Source organism: Haliaeetus albicilla, chromosome 1 (assembly GCF_947461875.1).
Source record: "Haliaeetus albicilla chromosome 1, bHalAlb1.1, whole genome shotgun sequence".
Taxonomy (NCBI): Eukaryota; Metazoa; Chordata; class Aves; order Accipitriformes; family Accipitridae; genus Haliaeetus; species Haliaeetus albicilla.
In genome coordinates this window covers 25510296-25534468 of record NC_091483.1, presented here as the reverse complement: position 1 = coordinate 25534468, position 24173 = coordinate 25510296, and the positions used below count along the sequence as shown (strand labels likewise).

At 39.0% G+C, this 24173-nt stretch overlaps 2 long non-coding RNA genes across 2 annotated transcripts; one reads left to right on the top strand and one right to left on the bottom strand.

The window, feature by feature from the left end:
• The first annotated feature begins 323 nt into the window (after positions 1-323).
• On the top strand, positions 324-5905 carry LOC138685127 (uncharacterized). The gene is made up of 3 exons (XR_011324382.1): positions 324-425; positions 2428-2541; positions 5757-5905. It is a non-coding gene; the product is annotated as an uncharacterized lncRNA (long non-coding RNA).
• Positions 5906-7710: 1805 nt separating this feature from the next.
• LOC138685214 (uncharacterized) lies at positions 7711-16065 on the bottom strand. The gene is made up of 3 exons (XR_011324501.1): positions 15952-16065; positions 14903-15078; positions 7711-11201 (listed from the first exon to the last, which is right to left on the bottom strand). It is a non-coding gene; the product is annotated as an uncharacterized lncRNA (long non-coding RNA).
• Positions 16066-24173: the final 8108 nt, after the last annotated feature.

The following is a 24173-nucleotide window of genomic DNA, read 5'->3' as shown; positions in this document are numbered from 1 at the left end:
TCCCTATTCTAAACAAGAGGGGTAACAACATAAACATTAGTAGATAAGTATATATATATATTTTAAAAATGGGGTATAAGCTTGTAAAAGTACTATTGCTTAAGATAAAACCTTTTATGCTCTAAATGGTAGAATGACTGAAACTAGATTTTATAGCTATAAACACATAGATAAAATAGAAATTTCATGAAAGGAAACACAACCAGCCATGTTCTGTAGTTTCGGTTAAAAAATTTTGTATAGTTCTCTTCTGTTTCATTGTTCTGTATTAATACTGATGAATTATAGCTTCTGCCTTCTTCACAGTCCCTTCAGACAGAGAGTTTTGCTGTTAAGCACAAGATGACAATGAATAGTGGAGAGTCAAGCAGACTTCTGCCCTGTTAAATGCAGAAATGAAAAGAAATCACTATTTTGTAGAATTTGTGAGTAAAAAATTGCTAAGTGAATAAATGCTTCTGTTCTGAAAGAAATTCACTTAGAGGCACTTTGTAGTGAAACCAATAATTATGGCATTTAAAACAAATTGATTGTGTTCTCTACATATGGGGTTTGGTTTTTGTTTTTTTTTCAAATTAAAAAAAAGGAAAATCTCCCATAATGTGTTTTAAGGCATTGCTTCTGTTAGAGATTTTTACTTCTCAATTCCATTGTGGCTGCAGACTCGCAAGCCAAAGAGGACACTTATAGTCATTTGTATATGAAGCTAATCATTTTCTGCCCTATTGTATGTGAAATGTTTAAACTAATAAATGTTTGATGTTTGAACTAATAAATCCTATGATCTCTGCAGTGACCCTGTCAGGTGATTAATGTACATTTCAGACTAGCAAAGTCAAATAAGAAATTTTCTTTGGTTGGGACACCTGTCCCAGAACATGTACCCTACGGCATAGTATTTCTGGAGCTCATCCTATTCATTGTCATGCCCATAAAGAAAGCTCTTTTCCAAATTCCACAGGTCTCACGTATGGCAATAATAATCTAATATATAATGCAGAGAGAGTAGAAAGAAAATCTGTTTCCGTTTTTGCATGCTCTTCAAATGCAAGCCTTTCAAATACTGCAAGATACAAGGCTGTGCTCATTATGGTATTTCTCATGTACCTGCTTTAACTTTGGTATCTGGATGCTGTTTGCTCCAACAAAGATGGGGTTCCTCTCCTGAGAACAAGATTTCTTATAAGTTTTCTCATGCTTCCTGGTTCTGATCAAGGTATTATTACTGCAAAAGTTTTTCCTTTTGCTGTTTTGCATCCCTGATTCCCCTCCTAATAATAAAAACACACACACAAAAATAAGGATTGTAAAGCAAATTAATCTCCTTGTTTCAAATCAGAGCATTCAGGCTAGGTTTAGTTTGGAGCTTGAAGTGCGATTTCAGGTAATTTCCAATCTGTATCTGAAATAATTTACATATGGTAAATTTATTAGGAGTCTGATTTTCAGATAACCTCTTGGGTATGCCTTTTTCCCCCAGCCTTAACACGAAAGGTTTTCAAACAATGGAGATTACTCCTCCTTCAAACAGGTCTGAGATGTGACTCACATTGTACACACACTCTACTGTTTCCTTTTACATGTTTCCTCTTATTTCAAAGATCTAAAATATTAACAATACATTTCTATTTTCTTTCTATGGTTTTCTATCTCTCTTTCTTTTTTTTCTTTTTTTTTCTTTACACTGGGTCTTGGTTTGTTACAAGTTACAGTGTTGCATAGATGTCATAATTTGTAAATCCTTCTGGGCTCTTTTATTGTGCGGTTGCCTTTGTTTGCGAGGGTTGGGACTCAGAGAAGCAGATGGTGCCCTGAAATCCTGTTCCTAGATCCCTGTGAAAATTAATGTTGGCCCACAGAAGAGAAGTTTATATCACAAGTTAGGCACCGCAAAGATGATAGTACATCCTTAATTTTCTCTGTTCTGGAAACCTGAGGGATTTACTGCATATGTGTATATGCAAACCATGGCAGCATTAGGCACTAGTAAGCAGAATTCTTGTTTCAGGTGCAAGGGCTCTGAAACCGCTTGCACTGTATGGGTGAACTTTTGCAGTGCCAATTTCACTGGTAAAACAAAGTAGTAAAGCATAACGCAGAGGAGATTTGCCTTGTTGATCTACTTACAGGGCCCAAGTATGAACTCTCACTCTTTATGTGTGTCCAGTTTACTATCCAAATCAGAAGTTGTCTAGGTACTTGGGAAATTGGCAAAAAAGCATTTCTGGTCCATGATTTGACAGAGGTTGTAACACATCTTGTGTGCCCAAAATAAAATTGGGATTGTATTAATTAATACCACTTTTTCTGATGTGGGACAGTTTCCAGAGACAAAGAAACAACATTTATATGAGAAAATCTATGTAATTGAGTTCCAGTAGGCATGCAGTGAACTTAATTTAATTTTGTCATTTTTTCACTTCTCAGAACTTTAGGGCTCCAGAATCAGACAGGGGAAGGATCGTGACCATGACTTACGCTGAGGACTCCTGTTTAACTGATTGCAGCTGAAGTGCAGAGGAGGAGTATAGCAAAGTCAAAGTACAGTATATGATCCTTTTCTTCTACAGAACTGGGCATGGCTTAAGTGTGAATTTGTTAAAACAGAAATAAATGAACCTAGAGGTTTCTTTATTTGCTTCTTTGAATGCTGATGCTTCATTCTCTCATACAAGAAGCCACTGAGTCGTCATCATATGGTGAGACTATGTGCACTGTATATGCAGTTGTCTGCATCTGAACTATGAGTCTATACTCTTTTGTAACCCGTGGAAAGAAAATGGCACTTTTAGGGTGCATTTCTTCTTCTAAGACCAATATCTAAAATTGGTCAGATGAACCATCCTGTAGATCTGCCTAGTTCTTTCCTTTGAATATAAGGAGATGACCAGCTCCATTCTGAAGGTCTGTATTTCTACCACCTAAGGTAGGGGGGATGAATCCTGCCCATTTTGACTGATTGATAGGATAACTCTTAGGAAGCTTTAGGGAGAAAAGACTACAGCTGTAGTGCCTCTTAACTACCTATTGTGTTTATCTGCCAGCTCAGAAATTGCTCAGAAGGTAGGTGAAGTGTGATGTGTTGTTAGTTTTTTTCTGTTTTCCCTTTAGGGAAGAGAAAGCAACTAGAGAAATAATGAAAGAGCTGTGTTTACAGAGTAGCCCAAAGCCGTAAAGTAAGCTATATCTACCTTTAGCTAGGGTAGCTTTAGATTATTGTGGGTTTTTAAAAATTTTTTAAAATTATTTTAATTTTGGGTGTACAATTTGCTTAGCAAAACCAGTATGAATGTGCTGGTTTTGGCAAGCCCCTCGTCTTTTCATGTCACACTATCTCATCCTTTGCCTTTCTCTTACATTCCCCCGTCTCTTGCTTCCTTCGCTAATGTATAAACCACCTGCATACCTCCTGACTAACTTTCTTTTAGAGGAGGCTCCAGTGTTTGGTTAAGTCACGGGAGACGCAGGGATTTGTGCAGTCCTCTCGCTTACGCAGTGCGGAAGTGATGACAGAATAGTCCCTACAGTCACTAGAGAAACTGACACATCACACCCAATTATGTGGCCTCCCTGGCCCCTTGCACCATTCTTCCCTGAAATATAAGCCTTCTGTCTCACACTCTATTTTATTTTTTAAAGAAATTTGTTATTTAAAAGAAAAGGAAAAATGGTGTGTGGGGGGGGAAGGAGTTAGTGTATCATTCTAAAGAAAGCTATTATAGAGTAAGTCTTCAGGGACATTCAATATATCAGATTAAACATAATTTAAACACTTGGAAATTTTTTTTAAAGCTCACACAGGAAAAAACACCAAATTTAAACTGATCATAATAGAGGAGTCAAGCCTTGTCATTTACAATGACACTGCCCATCAGCTGTCATAAGCTAGTGGGAGTTATTTGTCAGTGATTATAAAGTACAAATATATACACTAACTGTACTATATACACTCAGGATCCCACACAGCATTTAGTTAGCTGTAGAAAAAGAAGATTATTTTTCATGTTAGTACCACATATGCCATCAAATGCAGCTGTCATTTTCTTTCCTTATCCCTAGAAGGACCCATCCCTTGAAAGTGAGATTGCCTGAGTGTCACAGCTTCCTTCCCCTTCTACTACAATGGCTGATACAACAGAAGAACAAAAGCAAAGCTGACTTCAGCCATTTGATTGTATTTGTAAGAAGAGGAGTAATTAGAAATAAAAATACATATTGCTGTGATAATAAGGTGCATTTGTCCTACAACTGGATTCCAGATTACAGGCAGAGCACTGATTACTAATTTTATAAAATTGCCTGAGCAGAAGCTCTCTCTTCTGAAATTGCATGGGAAACTTTTATATTACAAAATCTTCTGCAACTGGAGGTTTTCTCCAACAGCTAGTACTTAAGGTGCACAAATTACTGTGGGGTTTTTTTCTGTTCTTTGTTAAGTTGTTTTTTCTTCTTTAAGTTTTGACAGCTATCTTAAGGCAGCAGGAATACAACATTCATGATGTGATTATTTGGCAATAATTGTAATACAAATTATACAGATATCTTTGCTGTGAATTGCATAATAAGAACTCAAGAATTTTCCAAGCAACAAAGACTTTTCTGCTACTCTTTCCAGATCGAGACAGGGAGTATCCAAAATATAGAGGGTAGTGAAAGAGGAAAAAAGCCTGAGCCCAAGAACATGGAAAATGAGTGGTTACAATCACCACGTGGGAAAACAAACTAAGTCGAAAGGAATGTATTTCTCTCCCCTCTGAACGCTATTGCAGCAGAAGAGCTCCTAAAAGAGAGCACAGTACAAGATGCGTGCACATTTTCTGTCTTTCTACTTTGCAGCTATAGAGGCCAAAAATGCTGAGACAGAGATGAACCAGCGTCCTGGGAGAGCTTGTGGAATGTCCCTCATCCCCTCTGCCTAGGCTTGACCAGGAGCTGGGGGCAGTGGCCACCATTCCCTCCCGGCTCCTACAGCACTACAAGGGAAGGTCATGCTGTCTCAGCACCCCAGTGGCCTGAGGAACCACCTCGCAACCCTAAATTCCTTTTCTTCCTTTTCAATCTTTGTTGATTTGCAACAAGGAGAAACAGATTCACACCACTTCAAGGAGCGATGTGAAATTAGGTGGAGTATGGTACCAACTTTCTCTTGACCTCAGCTCTTTGACAGAAGTTCTAGGTCCAGTGCCATAAACCTTCAGGTCCTACTCCAGTGACTGCCGCGAGCACTTGTTTCTCCTCTCTCAATTGCCTTTCCCCATATCATAAAATTTGTCATGTTAAAACATCTGACTTGAGCAGCTTCACAGTCCCCTTAGCACTCAGGCAGGTAAGGTGATGCAGTACAATACAAGAGGTGCCATATGCCTTGCAGAAAACGATGATGTGTTTGTTGCTACCTGCTTGAGAAAGATATCTTCATTTAGCTGAAATGCCAGAGGAAAGTCAGGATTTCTGCAAGGTCTGGAAACCCTGCAGACATAGGTGTTACTAATACAAGATGAATTTCAAGCCCCTGAGCCAGCCTTGTTGGACTTGGCATTGATCAGATTCATTGTACACATACAGCCAGCTCCTTCCTTCTTCAGACATGGCTGTCCAAGTGTTGCTGGATGTCATTCATACCTGAACAGACAGGGTGCAAATTTAGTGCAGGTGCTGTAAATCTAACATGTGTATCAGTCTTGACCTGCTGCTCTTTGGACTCTTGGTGATGGCAGCCCTGCCAGCTCCTTCCTTTCCTTCTCCCTGTGCCCTAGGTACACTCATTCACCCAGTCAGTCTGCTTGGACCTAGCACAGGCGATGAACCATGAGGCATAACCTTCAATTGTAAAGAAAGTGACTGAAACCATTCCCCAGCCCACCACAGGTTCAAGTTAAGACTATAATACAACCCTATGAGAAATAAACAGGTGAGAATTTATCTTCTGTATTTCTCTATGTAAAAGCAAGTGAGAAGATATCAATAACTTTCAAATTAATGATTTATTATGTATGGCAAGAAAATATATCAATTTCCAAAACTTTGGTTAAATCATAGCTTTTGTATTAGTAAAATGCTAACAGTGATGCGCATTTGGAAGCTGAATCCTGAGGCACAATTTCATCCTTGTTCATATCAATTAGTCCACTTCTGTATGAATAATGGTATTGATTCAGTCACTTTCTATTACAGGCCTGCTTACAGTAGGGAAGGATCTTTACTATTTAATGTGGAGATCCGGTAGATACTATACTATTTTTCAGTATTGTAAGTTGCTATCAACTGCTTTTTAACAGAAGTCCTTTTAAAACCCTTTACACTTGCATGGTTGTAAAGACCAATGAGGCACATTGGACTGTCTGGGGTTTTTAGAAAGCCAGAAATGTCATTTGAACAGCTTTTAATGTTTAGACAAGAACTGTGAAATACTCCCTGTTCAATTTGCATTTTGTGGGCAACATCGTTTAGCTAGGCAAGGTGGCAAATACTTGTTTGTGACATTGTGAGCCTTAAATCTGGTGATTCACTCACTGTGTATCCCAGCGGAGCCTCAGTGAAATGCACTGTGATGATCAGTCCCCAGAATACAATGGTATTGTTATGTGTAGCCTGATGGTTAAGAGTTAACTGTTAGCAAGATTATCAGTGTCTCACAGGGGGGATCTGCCCTGGCAAAATTAAAAAAAATCTGAACATTCAAAGTGACAAGTTAGAACTAGATGGGAAAAAAATCAAATTGTAATTTTAAGTCAGTTTCTGAGTTAGGGTGGAGTCAAACTGGGAGTGGGAGATTTCAGCAAGGAGCCATAGTACTGCAAGCACAGTTTTATATACTACTTTGCTAAATGAACAATGAGGTAACGGTAATGTTAAATTGAATAGCCTGTGTCCGAAGTACATTGGGTAGGGAGCGATGGGGTCCACACACGTGTCTACGTGAAGGATGGTATTAGAAATACAATGTTTAGACATTCAGTGGGGATATGACTGTTGTGCACGCAGAAGGTTATCTGGTGATTTGAGGTGAAGCATGGTTTGAGATATGGGGATTATTCATTCAAGAGCTAATATGTTATTAATTGTGGATTTAAATCTCAAAATACACTGAGGCTGAGTTGCAAGAAGCAGTTGCAGTTACAGGATTAACTCCAGACACCTCCTGCTCCAGCAGACTCAAAGTTGGGGCTTATACCAGTGGAAAGGTGATACAAGAGATATTAATCTCTTCATCCCGTTTCCTTTTTATGGGAACGGGTTACCTCTCCTACGTGAAACCACATATTACAAATGTACTACATATTCTGCTGAAATACAGTCTTAGTTTGTGTTCTTTTCAGAAGCCTCTTGTCTTTAAAACTGGCTGCCTGAAGCCTAAAAATATATTCCTTGGAAGGAGAGAAAAACACTGAATATATTTAGAAATACTTAAATATAACTTCAAATAGTTTTCCCATTCATTAAAAGTTTGCTTGACCCAAAATGTCAGGACCCACCAGTGTGGAAAGCAAGAGATGAATATCTCTTGTATCACCTTTCCACTGGTATAAGCCCCAACTTCGAGCCTGCTGGAGCAGGAGGTGTCTGGAGTTAATCCTGTAACTGCAACTGCTTCTTGCAACTCAGCCTCAGTGTATTTTGAGATTTAAATCCACAATTCAGGAGGAAGAAGGAAACATTCATGATGATTTTTTTCCATAGCAGCTGTTTGAAACTGTTAACATGCTTGTACCTTTAAAAGTAAATCCTGGGGGAAAGAGAGACTGAGAGGCAGATTGCAGTTCAAGTGCTGAGAAGCGCACAATAATTGTAGTTAAATTCAGAGGTTTCTTAGATAAATATGTCATTGATAATTGAGAGAAGAGGAAAAACTGTGTAAAGAGATTTGCACACACACTTTTTGGCTCTCCTTGGGATACATGGTGCACCTGCTGAACACAGAAAAAGTAAACTTGTGTGCAAAAGATGGTTACCTAAACATCAATAAAAAAGCAAAGTTATATCTGCACATAGTCTTATGAAGGAAAATCAGTGTTTTCCCATTGGAGAACATAGCTTTGATTAATCAGACATATTTAGCAATTATAATTTAGGAAACCGAAAATATAGATCTATGTTTGAAATAAAGTCAAAAATAATGGTTTTAAATTCACATATTTAATTTGTTAGAAAAGTTATGAAGGCTGTGCATAACTTTTGCATTTTTGAAGTTAGCTAGGATTGGTGAGATATGGTGGGATACACTGTGTGTGATCTAGCTGTTGGTGGGAAAAGATTATTTTCCTTTCTTAATCTTGAGGATCATGAAGAGTTACTTTTGAAGGATGTGTCCAAAAATCTGAAGGGAAGACATATAGACAGATTGCACACTAATTTTTACTGCTTGCTGTTATTTTTATCCAAAGTTTTTATACATAAGGTTCTTATTGTCCACGTAGAAAAGGGGAGGTAGAATCAATTTCCTCTTTAACATATTGATAAACAACTCCAGATATAGTGGTAGGGGGAGGAGGAAACTACATTTACCTTCGTGTGACCTATATAGGAATGCTGGAAAAATTAATTCCAGAATATTATGGCGACATTCCTTTAAGTTGTGGATATGATTTACATAGTAGGTCTTCTTGAGCCGTCCAGCTTCTTTCATCTTGATACTGTAAATTGCTTTCATTCCCCCCCCACCCCCCATCTGTATGCTTGAGGTATTGTTGTGATAAATTATGGAGGTACAGAACTGAAAATGGTGTGTAGATTGTCTAAGAAATTGAGTGCAGTCAGCCTTCAAAGTGGTGGATGATGTGCTAAAACAGCTACCTTCCCCTGGTCAGGTCGCACATGTCGTCAATGAGCAGCTGCTTTTAACTTTGCCTTTTGCCCAGAGCACTGAGAGCAGCTGGATTTATTGAATTAATAACTGCTCCATTTGGGGTGTTTTGTTTTCCCATGACCGTGAAATCTGGCTATAATGTTAGCAAAGTGTAAGACAGGTCTCTTTCACCAAACAAGGTGGTGTCTTTTTTATTATTATATAGTGCTTAATCTGTAAGGCAGAAAATAATTGGAAAACTGTAGCTGTGGGGGAATGAAATGTTTCTTGGTAAACAGAGCTAAGATAAGGAAAGAAGCGTATAAAAATGAGGTAGGTGATACACACGTGCTGAGTGTGATTTTGAGGACATTTGTACTACTCAAATTAATCTCTTTGGTTGCAACTCTTAGTAGCGGCTTCATTAAATCATCTGATGTATTCTAAACAGTGTTAGGATGTTAGCGATGGTGGTCAAATTAAAAGTTTCTGTCCTTTGGACCAATTGTTTCTTCTCAAGGCTCTGGATTTCATGAGGATGGCTGAGAAACAGTGGCAGTGTGTTATGCAGATGGAGACAGCTAAACCAGTGGCCTCTGGCACGAGGGACATGTCCCACCACAGAGCTTTGGGCCAATCCTTCTTGATAGGTTTTTTCGGGGGGTTACTATGGGTAGGGCTCACTCATTTTCTAGAAACAATACTTGAGGTACCGCCTTCTGGTTTTATCAATCATGGCACATATTAGAGTAACCATTCTCATGTGACAGTCTGCCATGCTGAAAGTGTTGGAGTTACCTTATTATTGATAAAAAAAAAAAAAAAAAGTAATACCTATGGGGGGAGTTGTTTAGCTGTGCTCTTGGGATAGCAAAAGGAAAGAGAGAGATGTTATTGGGAACCTCTTGTGTGCCTTAGTTATTGCAAGTGGACCCTGGTATCAAACCGTGATCCCGTGTCTTCCTCAGCATGTAGAAGGGGAAGTCCTGAAGCACTCTAGCCTTGCTGACTTGGCTTCCTGCAAAAGGATGGCATGAGCTTAGGAGAAATGGGATTGAACACCAGGCTGCCATTTCTAACCCACAGCTGTACTCATTAGCTAAGCATAAACTGTGTCCGCCAAGGAGGTGTGTGGCTGCTGTACCCCTGGCAGAGGCGATTTGCAGATGCCTTCAGCCTCCTAAACACTCTTTGGGAAAAGGTGGAGGAGATCTGACCCACTAGAACTAGAGCTGCATCCCATTTTCAAAAGCTCACCAGTCCTCCTCATACCTGTCCTGCTGAGGGCTGGCATTGGTATGTGCCAGCCTGCTGCTGCATCTTCTAATTCTGAAGACTCTCCCTTGATGAAATCTAAGGTTTTACCAAAACTGTGCAATCTCCTTTCTAGAATGGTGAAATTAGCTGGGCTTTACTTTTTAGTTTACTCGTGTTCCTTATGTGGGTTTTATGTCTCTGGAGTTTTAGAGTTCTGCAAATAGATTAAAAAGATTATTATTTTGGTTTATATTATATGTATAGATTTATGTCTTTTTTATGGAAATTACTGCCCTAGTAATTTAAAAATGTGCAACTCTTAGGAGTAGAAAAGGTCGTTTTACCCAACCAATTCTCAAATTGCTGCAGAAGTAGTAAAAAAAAAAAAAAAAAAAAAAGAAAGGCAGTTTGCACAGGCTCTGTCTCAAGAGTCTGGCTTCTATGCTTCAGTATTTTCAGAAATGAGGCATATCACAAATGTTATGATCTGCCAAGTATTTTCTTCAGTTGCTTTTAAATTGTCATAGAATATCAGAATGATTCAGGGTATTTCCTCCAGAAAGTCGGAGAGTTCAAATTCCAAATGGGAAGAAAGGCAATTTGTTCACAAAGCAGCTATCCAGTCTGCAAAACAGTTACCAAGAAACTTGAGGGGCTTAACATGAGAAAACACAATAACCTTCCTCCTTGTTTTGTGTGTACTTCTTTGTAAGCAAACAAAGTTCCTGCTTGTTACAGAAAGAACCTTTTATTTAGGTTTGACATTTCAGGGTTAAAGAAGTCCTGTGCCTCCTCATCCAGAACTTGTTTTTCTCTTTTCTTTTTCTTCAGAATACACGGTATATCCTTAAAACATACAAAGCATACACAGGAGCAGTTTATTCTGCAGATCAGCACCTTCAGCTTGTGTTCAGGTGCCTAGGTAGAAATGCCTGGTTAGTGTCCATCTGTGAAAGGTTTTCTTTTAGAGATGTGTATTTCTGAAGAAGCTAATTCTCAAGTGTGAACTGCTCTGATGACGAGATGAGATCACCTCTTGTCATATTCTGTGGCAGTCAGCTTCCTTTTCTGCAGACTTGGTAGCTTTTGTGGTAGATGAAGTAAGAGTACTACAGCTGGTACTTTCAAAGCTTGGATCCATCTCCAGAGCAGCTTGATCCTGCACATCCAGTGAGGAGAGGGAGATTTGAGAAAACAACACACATTTATATCATTAAAAGCTGAATTATAAGGCATGGGGGGTGGACGAGTGGGGAACTGGAGTAAGTAAGGGATATTGCATGTTGGCATTTTCTAATTGAAGAGTAGTTTGTTGTGTAGAAGCATTTGAAAAAAAAACTCTCCTTGGAGCAACCAGTGCACTAGCTGTTAGGGTATTTCTGTAGAAAGTGGAAGGCTGAGGTTCAAGTCCAGGTCTGAATTAGGCAAACATTGGAAGCACTGAGCTATTCTGGGATAAGTTTTCTCTTCTCCTTCCCTTCTTTTCCCCCAGCCTTCTTCTCCTTCCAAAATTTCCATTTGGGTGGCGAGAACCGTTTCCTGAATGAAATGTAATAGGAAAACTATAATATCTGCAAGAAAGTTCCAAGCTTGGTAGTGTTTCCTAATTAAAAAAAACCCCAAAATTAGCTCCAAATTTCTCATTAAATCTCATCTATCCTCCCCCTACCCCATTCTCTTTTATAGATTTGTAGTATTTTATATACTCATCACAGTCTTTCTCTCTTCTCTCCGCTTGCATGCCCACCAGGCTCCTTTTCGCACCCCCCCCATTTCCCTCCTTGTAGTTTTCCATCATGCTGGCTTCCAGCTCCAGCGGCTTCTCCCCACCTGCACAGGGAGCCGTAACAAGGAGCACGAGAAATGCTGGTGATGCCCGGCTCCTAGCTACAGTACCTGACAGCAACCCTGGAGAGGGGCAGCCCTCTGGGAGAAAATTTGAGAAACGCTTCCAGGTCACCTTTGCCCTGGTTTGTGCCCATCCTGTCTTTTGTGGGGGTTAGAGTGAGTTCAGTAAGCTGAAATCTTCAGAGTTCTCACTTGGAAAAAAAATTTAAAAGTGGAAGCTATTTTTACTGAGACTGTACTGAAGTGTGATTTTCTTTATTTTTTATTTTTTCTCACAAAGTTTTACAATTGGGCTAACTGAAGGCATTTTTGAGTAATTGGTAACAAGCCATCCCTGCCTTGAGTATAAAGGCATTCCTGTATTTCAAAGACAAGAAGCAAGATCTTGAGATACTTTCCAGAGTAATTTTGTCAGTGTGGAAAATTTTATCCTTGGGAGTTAATTTTGCAATATTATAAGCAATGTGAAAAGAAGGTCTTGTAATAAGAAGGATGTGGCAGCTTTGGGAACAGGCTGAACTGCTTGCCCTGCCTGTAAGAATTTTTTTCTTTTATCATAATTCTGTTGGGCAAAAGCTTCACAGTGGAAGTCCAGCAAAAAGAAATGTGAGATATATATATATGTGACTTTAAAAAAAAAAAAAAAGCACATCTGTGTTCTAGATCAAAATTGGTAGTAATAATGATAAAGAGCAAGAGGTACACATTGACAGATGCAGAAATTTATTCTGTTAAACCTTAAGAACTTTGAAAACACCCTCACAAATTTTACCTACATAGAACAATCTGCCCTGAAGAGCAGGTTTTAAATTTAAACATTTCTCCCTCTAAATTTCTAATAATTGCTAGACCCAGACTGCTCATTTAGTTTTAGTTTCCTCTTTGATCTCGTTCAAGATAGGTGATCCAGAAAGACGTATCCATTAATATAACTAATAATGTGGAAAGTTAGCTTCAGGATTGACATTCTAAGGGGATCTTTTCACTGCTTTTAATTTTATGTGCTCAATTTTCTCTTCTCTGCCAGGCTGCAAACCCAAATTTAACTGGGCAGAATGTTAAATGGCAAAAATATTTGCTATTTCCCCTCTGCAGCCAAGCTGACACACAGAGATACTGAAATCCTGCAAGGACTCTGCACCCCTCTGTACTCTCATTCTTCTGGACTGGGAGGAAACAGAAATCTCACAAGAAAAACTTTTCTCCTGACTTACCGAGACAGCAAGAACAAGAAAACACAGTGGTGGTTTGGGTATGCCTCATATTATGAGACTGAGAGTCAAATCCAGCACTGGCTGGTCCTGCCTTGATTAATGGATATCACAAAACTCTTGTTCATTTGGGACTGAAGCAAATTGTTTGCCTATTAAGTCCAGTGTGACCTAAATCTGGATGTTAAGTCAAACTATAATTGAGCCCTAAAATTGCTGTGGACTTTTAAACTCTGATAGCATTGATGGAGTATGAGGGAGCTCAGCTCCTTCAGTGACAGTGTTCTATGTCTTGCCAATACTGCCTTTAGTTGAATGAATTGTTAACCTGAGCAGAAGCCAAGAAAGTGATTTAAGTCAAAATTGCTGACCCCATCTCTTCTGTAGTTTTAGCTTCAAAAACTTCCATAATAGTGTTTGATAATTTTTTTTTTTTCCCCAGTTTTAGCATAATGTTTGGACTAGGTAGGATGCTCTGCATAGTAATTAACAGCTGATTTGCATGGCACCAAGTAGATTTTTTTAAACTATACTATTTTCACTGAAATAAAACAAATCAAAAAAGCATCATTCAGCAGTCATTTTCTGCAAGGGAATGTGCATTCACCTGGCCTGCTTGTGTTCTCTCTGGTTTGATGCTCTGCAGGAAAAAAAAGGCACCTAAAATTGTTTTAATCCTTTACAGTTACATTAAAATGATGCGGCTGTCCAGCTGATAAATTGACTCCATTGTATCTGTTCTAAATTTATATAGATAGCAAAGTTCTGCACGGTTATAAATGATTTATCTTTTGTATTTGGAGTAGAGTCATAATCATTCACTCTTTTTCAAGTCTAGTTTGGCAACTTTATCTCACTTGCAGTTTGCATTTCTGAAAGTGGAAATATATTCTGCAGCTTTTGATGTGTTGATTGGTAAGAAGGTAAAGACAGCTGCACACATGTCTCCAGAGACTCAGCTCGATGGCTAAATGAAGACCTCTAGTGCTTTCTTGTTAGCCAAGATAGATCTACATCCAGATGAACCACAATTAGTCAATAGTGAAGGCTATAGGTTCATGTGATCAGAAGCCACAAATCAGTTTTCCCTAGGACTTAGTTATTGGCAGATAGCGCCTTAGGCTATGCCTTGCTGCTGCTTGCCTGACTGTAATTTTTCCCCTAGTGAAGTTTTTAAAGTCACATACTGAGACTAGAGCAGTGATCTCCTGACAACAAGGCTGTCACTGGCCTGTCAAATATCAATTGCTTATCAAACAAATTGTCTGCTACTTTAATGTACCTGGCCCCTCGCTATTAACAAAGCTTAAAACACTGCTGGTTTCTGTACTGCTGTTTACTCTGCTGGTACTTACCCGCTTACCCGTATACCCCATTATTTTGACGGGGCGTGGGCCAAATCCTTCCTTCCTGTGACACTGCTGGAAACACACCAAAATGATTTGTAGTCAAGGTGACTGTGTATTGTTGTGAACTTGTGAAATCGTATCGGTAAACCAGAAGGGAACCCTAATTCCTGCTGGAATCTAAACCCTGGTCCAAAATGGTTTTGTTTCAGAAGGTTTGGTTAATGTATTTATTTGCTTGGTTAGCCTCACCTTGTACGCAACGTTGCATTTGGTTTTGGCTAAAATTAGAAGCATAAACTTATTGTGAGGCAATTTCATTTGAGGCTTTCAGAGAACTTGGGGGAGGGGGGAGATGTGAAACCACACAATGCTTACAAGTAACAGATAAATATGATTCCTCAATTTTATGGGTAGCTAAAATGAGTCTCAGAGAAGCTGCGTTACTTCCTCACCCAGTGAATGAGTTGTAGAGCTGTGGATGGAGCCCAAAGGTTTTATCATCTGCCCCTATTTGTAGTTACTAGCCAGTCTGTCTCCTTTGTAGATGATTTACATGCCAAAACGGCATCCGCTGTGGCTTCTGGGCAGCACACTAGTTGAATCAAATCACACCTTTCTCATTGCTGCTCTGCAAATAAAGGAAAAATTAAGGCCAGGAGAAGTAAAAGTAATTCTTCAATGAACTGAGCATATAAAACGTGCTTTAAAATTTCCAGCACCCTGCAGTGATGGTGATTAGTTAAAGAAACACTACAGCCTTGTTACTATCACATCTTTTAAAACCTTTTTACATTACACAAAGATGGTCTAAGAAATTAATTAAAATGTTGGACAATAACATAATCAGGGATATCTATATTTGCAGTCTTTTCTCTGTGCTTGCATACATCTTTTATCTGTCAAGTACAGCAAATAGCTAATTAGCCCCCTTTTAAGTGCTTCACTGCTTATATTGGAGCTACAGTCATGCCCTAGTGGGATGGTTTCCAGGAAACCTGATATACGTTCTCGGCTGAAAGAGCATATGCCTATTCATAGGCTGTTAAGAAACTGGTAGAGATTAAAAAATGCTCTTTTAAAAGATTCAGTTGTTTGTGGTTCTCAGAACACATCTGATCTGTCGGCATTTTAAAGACAGAGCAAGCCAAAATCCGGAGTCCCTATGTGGCTCCTACACAGCAAAATTCTTGCCAATGTCAATCAGAGGGTTACTAAATATGGGCTGCGGGATATCACCTAATGTGTTCCCTAAAAGGTAAGTTTTTAATATGATTGGTATGACTCATCATGTTAAATTCTTGCTTTTATGTGCTCATTTTCTGCTTGGGCAAAAGTCCAGCATAGTCAGAACTGAACTAATACGCACTTATTTTGACGAACTGCCTTAAAAGTATCAGCTAGTTAATATGTTACACCACCGTGCATTAGTATTAAAGTAGTAAATCTGACAAATAATCAAATCACCTTAATTTTACTTAATGATCAAGAAAAATGTACTTACAGATTAAAGCGATGTTGGGAGATTCCACCCCCTCCTCTTTCTGCATTAAAATCTTTACGATAGAAAGGCCTCATTGAGGGTTACTATAGCATATAATGTCACATGCCATCTCATGCTGACCACAAAAATAACTCAAGGCGCCACTCTGCTGCAATTAGCAGCTGTAAGATTATGATGTTTTGACACAGGTGAGGCAAAAACTTCCAAGCACAAACAGAGTGAATATATGAGTTACAGAACTATTTCCTCACAAAAATACCATTTATTACTTACACAGCAAAAACTTAATAAGGACTTTTTTCAGACAACTGAAACTAAGTTCTGCCACCAATTAATTTGCAGTGTGACAGCAGAATTTGACCACTGTCATTTAAGGATGTCTGCCAGTCTACTTGCCTTATGAGTAAATATGCTTCTGTCCGCATGCTCTGCCTCATTGGAAGGTATCAATTATGGTATAAGATGATTAAATACCAGCGTTTGCTTATTCCCACTATCTTTTATAATTACGAGGTAGACTCTGTCCCCCTTTATTCCCCAAGTAGCATTTTACTCCAAGTGGTGTTGCTGAAGATACACTGGGCTACTTATGAAGTCGAATATTGTATATTTGAAAATAATAATCACATAGCTCTATGTTTTATTGGCCTGGTGAAAGGGCATCTTACAGATATCAAGCAAGTATTTGCTATGATAGTTATTTGAGATGTGACTAGTATATAGACTACCCAGCTTTTTAAATGTAACTTGGGAGCAGATCATTACGTTAAAAATCTATAAAAAGGCATTAGGTAGTAGCCTCATTCTTCCTTTCTGTGCAAGCGTGTTTTGCAAGACTTGGCGTTTACCTGATATACACCCCTTTGATACCTATTCTCTAACATTTAAGTAATTTGTTTGTTGGATTTTGAAACAGCTGGAACAGTAAAAAGAACATAGGGCTAATATACCAGATGAGTTACTTCTGTGGCAAAAGCCCCTACATGCATCTAGGACCACTTCCGTGGAGCATAAAAATAAATTTCATTTTGGCTTCTCCTACTCCACAGATTTCCACGGGACGTTTGCCACCTGCCGAGTTCTGCAGGAAGAGGAGCACCCCTGTAGAGAGGTGTTCCCCAGGAGGGAGGTCCCGGGGTACGGGGGCTCTGTCACCCATGCGCTGCGCTTGAGGCTCAGGAGGCCTGCGCCTCATCTGAGCTTTCTGTGTGCAGTTTTCTTGGCCAAAAGCGAGGGAGGGATCACAACCCCGCAGCCTCAGTCTTAGGGGAGGCTTGCAGGAGGGAGGGCATCAGCGTTGCACTCCTCAATGTAAAGTAACTCAAGCGCTCGCTGGGTGCAGGGGATGGAGCCAGGACATTAAAACCTCCACTCACCACCGCTACCAGAGAATGGAGGTGCCCTAACCTTAGCGTTGCTTAGTTTGAAAGTTTTGCTAAACTTTCCTGTTTAGCAGGAAAGGCTGCAAAAACGAAACCTGCAGGTCCATAGTTCTGCTGCTGGGCAGCAAAGTGGGAGAGGCTGCTGTGACCGGACGGCTCCAGGCTGAATTTTTGGTTTGTAAAAAAGGGGTAATGACAGTCCTTTGCCTCACAGAAGTGTCATGAGTTTAGATATGCTAATACCTTTGAGGTACTTGTATTCTGTGGTGAGGGGGAGAGAGGGTAGGTGGCAGAAAGGGTAAAAGTGCCATATGTCCATTAAGTACTGTAATGTGACCTCCACCCTCCCTCTGTGCTCGCTCTCATCTACATACATAAGCACACACATAACCATACAAATACACTTATCCAGATAAAAGTCTGCATCAGCTTTGGTCCTATTCAATCCTCTGAAATGTTTTTTTTTTTGAGCACGATGGGTTTTAGCATTAAAGTGAATGAATGAAACTCTATACTTCAGCAGCATCGGTAGGAGGGAAGGGAGCGAGAGGGGTGTTAGAGAAAGGTAAAGTGCACATAAAACTGGATAATGTCACCTGCTGCTCCCCATCATGCAACTTAAGAAATGTACAGGAATTTACAATGTACAAATGTTCTGCTTTGTAACTACTGAATTTCATGGTTGCATATTTGCCACTTGTGAATTTGTAACTGGATATTAGCAATTTCCAAATGGCTGGGATGTTTGTGCACACGTAGTATTTGAAAAAGTGTAGTAAATATATGAGATAACCTGCGTATTCACTCCAGAGGGCACAAAGGGAAACAGAAATGCTAAGAAGTGTCATGCAGTAAGCTATTAAACTGGAACAACCACATTAAATATGCAAGCATGAGCTGATACGATCCCCAAAGCATTTCCATATGGATATAATAGAAACAGTTACATTGTCCAAGTAAGAGGCTAAAGTTAAAGGGTTGTGGACAAGATGGTTTAAATGTAATTAAGCCATTAGAAACTATTGGTAGGGCAAAACCCAACTTTTATTTGATCCCCTCATGTTACTTCATACAGAATGGGATGAGATCCAGCCTGTCAGTGGTACTGGGTTTATACACCAACATATGAGAGGTAAAATTTGCAGAACTAAAATAACCCCTGATTTCATTCACCTCTTCTGAAATGTCTCAAGTGTCACTTTTATAGGAGATGCTTTCTTCCAAAAATATAAAAAGTTATCCTGATACTAAGTATTAGATGACCAGAACGTAGCATATCACAGCTACCATGTCATATAGTGACATGCAGTGGTTGTAGCACATGATGATGATGATTATTATTATTATTATTTATTGTTATTGTTATTTGCTGTTACTATGAAAGTGTTAGAAACTGCCTTTTTATTTTGTGCTTTCTCAACCCGTAACACATCAACGTTCATGCCTCTGGCTGGGCATCTTTAATCCTATTATCCTATCCTATGCTAATTTTCCTATTTTAATATTATTATGTCATATCTTATTTACCATATCCTTGATGATATCATATAAATGGGTGGATTAAAAAAGGCAAAGTTGAAAAGTATGCAAATTTTTAAACAACATTAAAAAGGAACTATTAAAATTTCCAAAATGAATGTTTTTCTAAAACATAGTTTTCTAAAACAAATATAATTTTTTTGCTTAGAAATATTATAGGATTTTAAAAAAACATCCCAGTTCAGAAGGAAAATTAATTTCCATGTTAAAAGAAAAATCCCATTAAAAATTATTTTTAAAAATATACATACTGTATGATGTATTCATGATGTATGGCAAAAGGTCATAATTATCTGCTTCCAGTGATGTTTGTGAATAATGATCGAACTAACGGTTAGCAGAGGGAGGTGTTCATTTCCCCTTTCCTTTATTATTTTCAAACTCTTCCCTTCCGTACCTTTGGGTTAGGAAGTTTGCCCCTTTTCATTAAGGTCCTTTGTTTGTGATCTGCTGCCAAATTCATCTGTATGCATTGTTTTCAGTAATATTGAGAGTTGTACCTTCCACGAGTCTTTGGCACTGCATGATGAAGCGCTCTATTTATATTAAAATGAAGAAGTTCCTAAGGGAGACATAGAACAGAATGAAACAACAAACAGAGCTTTAGAGACTGGATATGTGAAGTGACAGCGACAGCAAAATGGTAGCTCTTGTTACGGAGTGGCCCAAAGGACTGCAGAAAGACTTATAGCATGAGCCACACTGGCTTGAACTTGGCAGCTCTTACAGGCTTAAGTACTTGCCACGGGAAGATGTTTTACAAGACAGAAGTTAATCAAACAATTTCTCAAGATTGCACTTCTTGATTTGGGATGTCATTGACATAATACGTTGCGTGAGGCTTTGCTATATATAAATTAGAGGAATTATTTTAAAATCGAACCATATTTCTTCATTTAAATCAACACACAACTGTATTGCTGTTGTTATGATTTACTTAGTCTAGATAATAGGAGAAACAAGACATAGACGTCACATTATACAGCAGCTACTGTTTTCAACTCGATGGGAGAAAGTGAATTAAGCTGCTACTGAAATGTGCCCTGCAGGTCAATTTGAATCGGACGAGAGTGCTATAAAGTGGTTTATTGTGGCGGGGGGAAGCCATTGTTAAATTGCCTGGAGGATTGTCTCAAACTGACCATGATGAGGGAGGTTGCTGTGCCCTCTATTCTGATGGTACAAGCAACCCATATGGCCGTCCAGTGGTATTGGGTGCGGGAAGAGCGAAAAGATGGGAATTATTAAAGGTGAATTTCAAAGAAAAATAATATTTCACAAAGTATTTTTAGAATGGGGAAGGACGATCAGATACGATTTTTTGAAGGAAAAAAAATGAGATGGAGGAGGCAGGAGAGGACATTGCAAATTGCTATTTTCTTTGCATGTCGAGGCCCTGTCTGGGCCAAAAGAGCATTGCAGGTGAGGGGACGTGATGCTACCAGGAGGGGTGAGTATAGATTGAGCATCTGCGAAGGAAATGGGCTTTTATCTCTTTTCTGTTTTCATCACATGATATTTGACTTCCATGTATAATTCATGTTTTATATAAAGGAAATATTTGTTGAAGATTCAGCCTGTCCTTCCTCAGGTTGTCAGTTAGCCGGGTACAACTTCCCACTGAGTGAGTACTAGGGGAGAGCTTGTGTTTCCTACTGGTTCCAGCACAAACAGGAGGCAGGCTACACTTGACATTCCCCAACTATAATAGCATATGTTTAAGGAACTTACTTTCAGTTTCAAGATCTGCTGCAAAAAGAGGGTACCATCTACTGGAAATAAATAAAGTGGTAGTCAGATACTCTAATAAGCAAACTTGTTTGGGAAAAAATTAATTGTTCCCTGTGGACATGGACCTGCAGATGCCAATAGCACTGGTAGGGAGGAAAGATCACCTTTTACAATGCAAAGACATAATTTATTCCATTCCTAGCCCACAGGAAGTCAAGTCCAGGGCATATTCTTCATGTCTTTATTTTTTGAAAATAATTTCTATGAAAAACAAATGAAACAAAGATTTAAAACATCTGAAAACACTTTCCATCTTTTGAATTGACCTTCCACTTTTCTTTTTTTTTTTTTTTTTGATTGAAAATGTCTTTTTCATAACTGTCATTGCAGAGGGCAGGAATTGTCAAAGTCAAACAAGAAAAGTTCCCAGAAACAAAGCTAGACCTGTTTTTTCGGGACCCAGTTCCAGACTATATCTACCTCAGCTCATGTTGCCGATATACTAGCATCCTTACCACAGAAAGCGTGCACCAAACAAGAAGTTCTTGTCAGCACCTACTCAGGGATCCATCACTGCAGAACTCCCTCGGCACCTGCCCCACTTGCCATCGCTGTGCGATTAGCAGGAGCCTCAGAAGCCATTCTTCACTGCTACTGCTAATACCCTCTGAATACTGGGAAGGGAGAAAACAAGGAGAGTGGAGAGGAAGATTTGTATATCAATTTTCAACTAATAGAGTATGGAGGTTTTTTGTTTCCTTTGCAATCAAGAATAGGAGAGTTATGAAGAGATTCAGGACTGTGTAAACTCTGTGCAGGGGGTAGCTCTGCACATTGTCCACGAAGGGCAGAGTTTGAAGGAAATCACTTCCTCTAACAGGGCTTCTTTCCTTACGGATTTTGAATTCTGGCCATGGAATATGTGCACAATTTTTAAAAAGTGCTTTATTTCATCATGATTTCCAAACCTTTATAGTAAACCAATTGTCCATTCTATCTTGATCCCACTCCTCACCCAAAATTTGATTGGGTTTAATGTTAAAATTCCACTATTTTTTAATGGACTGCACATGACAGAGACTTGAGCTATTTTTCGTACATCAGCCAGTCCAGAGTGTGGATTTATCTCTGCTCCTTGGGATCTCTGCTAAGTCACCTGAGCTGCATTTCTTTGCCACACTGTCTTTAAGGCATCTACCTTCAAAATACCTCGAGACAGTAAAGGTAAAAATTTGGAGAATGGCAGTGCTGTGGGACTTTTCCTTATGGCAAAGCACTGTGGAAGAGGTACTCCTTTTATTTCCACATATTTACAACTTTTTTTCCACATAAGCAAACTTGTCTGTGCTACTTTGGATGTCTTGGAACATGTCCTTGTGTCCTTCACCTGTTTTGGCTGCAGTACAGGTTTTGTTTCTCTGGCGTGCATTTCTGGATTTTCTTGATAGAACTAACACTTCTGTCAATGAAACAGAGAAATTTGTAAAGTTTGGTAATTGGCCAAGCATAAAATAGGCATTTCAGAAGAGATTAGGGAAGGTAATGAATCAATGAGGCTACTGCCTATTTAGAGTCAGACACAGGTAGAAATTAAAAGGAAGGTGGGGGGGGTGTAATTGTGTTTTTCTGGTTACGCTAGATTTCTCAAGGATGATTGGAGAGCCTTAAAACATGCAGCCTTAAAAAGCAGAATATCATGGCCCTGCTGCTGCCATCTTGGGTTAAGTCTTTGGAGTTCATGGTGCGGCTAATTCAGCTAACAGGGAAAATACTGTGGGCTGTGCTCCTTGTGACCTCTAACTGTGAACTAGACCCCAGAACTCAGCACCAGACTCCCACCACTCCAGAATATCCATACTGAGCAAAACCCCCTCCCTCTTTAAAACTTCAGCTGATCTGTCCTGCATGCTGATCATCATGCCAGGTACAGTGGTCTATAGACTTCTGGGGGTTTAATCAAGTAGTCTGTAAAAATCAGCTGGAAACAACATATGCTTTACCCTGATTAAAATGCTTGAGACAGTAGCATTAGGTGTAAATGACACTATGTAACAGCAATTACATATTATTGGTTAGATCTTCTGCTAATGTAAATTCAAATGACTCTGTTTGAGGCCATGTTTCTCTAAGTCACTCTGTAAAGATTTCAAGTAAGAGAGATAAATTTTAATTAAGCACATGTTTTAGAGATCATATAAAAGTGGAGAGAAAAAAAATCATATTTTTTTTTTACTAGCAGGTTATTGAACATATTGTAGAAGATTAAGGTTCTGCATTTGTTAATTAGGCTTTTTTATGATGTTACAGAATTTGGAATTAACAAAGATCAAGAAAAAGCTAATTTTTATCTGAGAAAAGTTACAAGAATAAAAAATCAAAGGTATATATTAAATTCAGAGACAGAGATAAAGCTACGTTTGTTCGATGATAACTGTTACAGCAAATATCTTTCTGTGAAATAATTTGTTGTCTAAATTTGCTAACGTAAAACAGTTTAACTAAAGTATACTTTGAGTAGACAGTAGAAATATTCAGATGGCAAAACAGTAGTTCTAGACTGGCTCAGCAGTTTGGTATAATTGTGAGTTTTGTCATGTATCATTTTTTTATCTGTTGTAGTTATTCCATCCAAAAACCTGATTCTTCCTTTCCTGACTAGAGCATAGTATGACTCCAAAAAAATCACTGAGAAGAAAAAAAAAAGAGACTCCCATTGTGTAAAATGCATTTTCAAAGAAAAAGAAGAAAAAAAAAAAACCAGGAACCATAAACTGGCCGCCTACAGCATGCAAATGGCAGCAGGTTGAGCACTTGCCTCTCTTTCTGTATGGCCACATCCTTGAGTCCTTCAATACTTGTGTGCTCGTGGGAATGGATCATCCCAGGTTTCTCTCTCTGTGGGTTTATCATGACCTTGGCACCTCAATGGGCTTCCAATGGCTTGGAAGGCAATGGGGTGAAGCATGTCTTCTAGCATGGCCTTGTCTTCCCTTCCTGCCTCAAGTGTCTCATGTCAGCCTACCACAACTGCCCTACAAAGGTCAGCTCAGAAGTCCCTGGGCCCCCTGTATCTTTCTTGTGCTTTCTGGATCATGTCCATGGCCAGAGGTTTTTGTGGGCAATAGTTAAAGTGTAGGGCAGGGTCCTTGCTTGTGGAGGAGGACCTTTCATTATTAGTCTTCTGTACTATGTTACAAAATCTGGAATTAGTGAATATCAAGAGAAAGGCAATTTTTAACGAAGGGAAGTTGCAAGAATGAAAAAAATCCACGGTATACAAGTTTAATGTACATCCTCCAGACAGAAGTGGAAGAGCAATTTCAACACACTTTGATTCATCAGGCTTTTAATTGCTGCTGTAATCATTAGACATTATATCTATGGCCATACTGAACAGCCTGGTCACTAAAGGTCACTAGGTTAAGGCAATGTTTTGTACCATGTTGTGAGGAAGGCTGTGTTTATTTTACTGTTAGTAGATATGCTCCTGTTGCTATATTTTGATTTAAAATTTGTCATATCTTTTTCTCAGGAGACCTGAAACAGAGATACAGAGATACTGTATGAGAT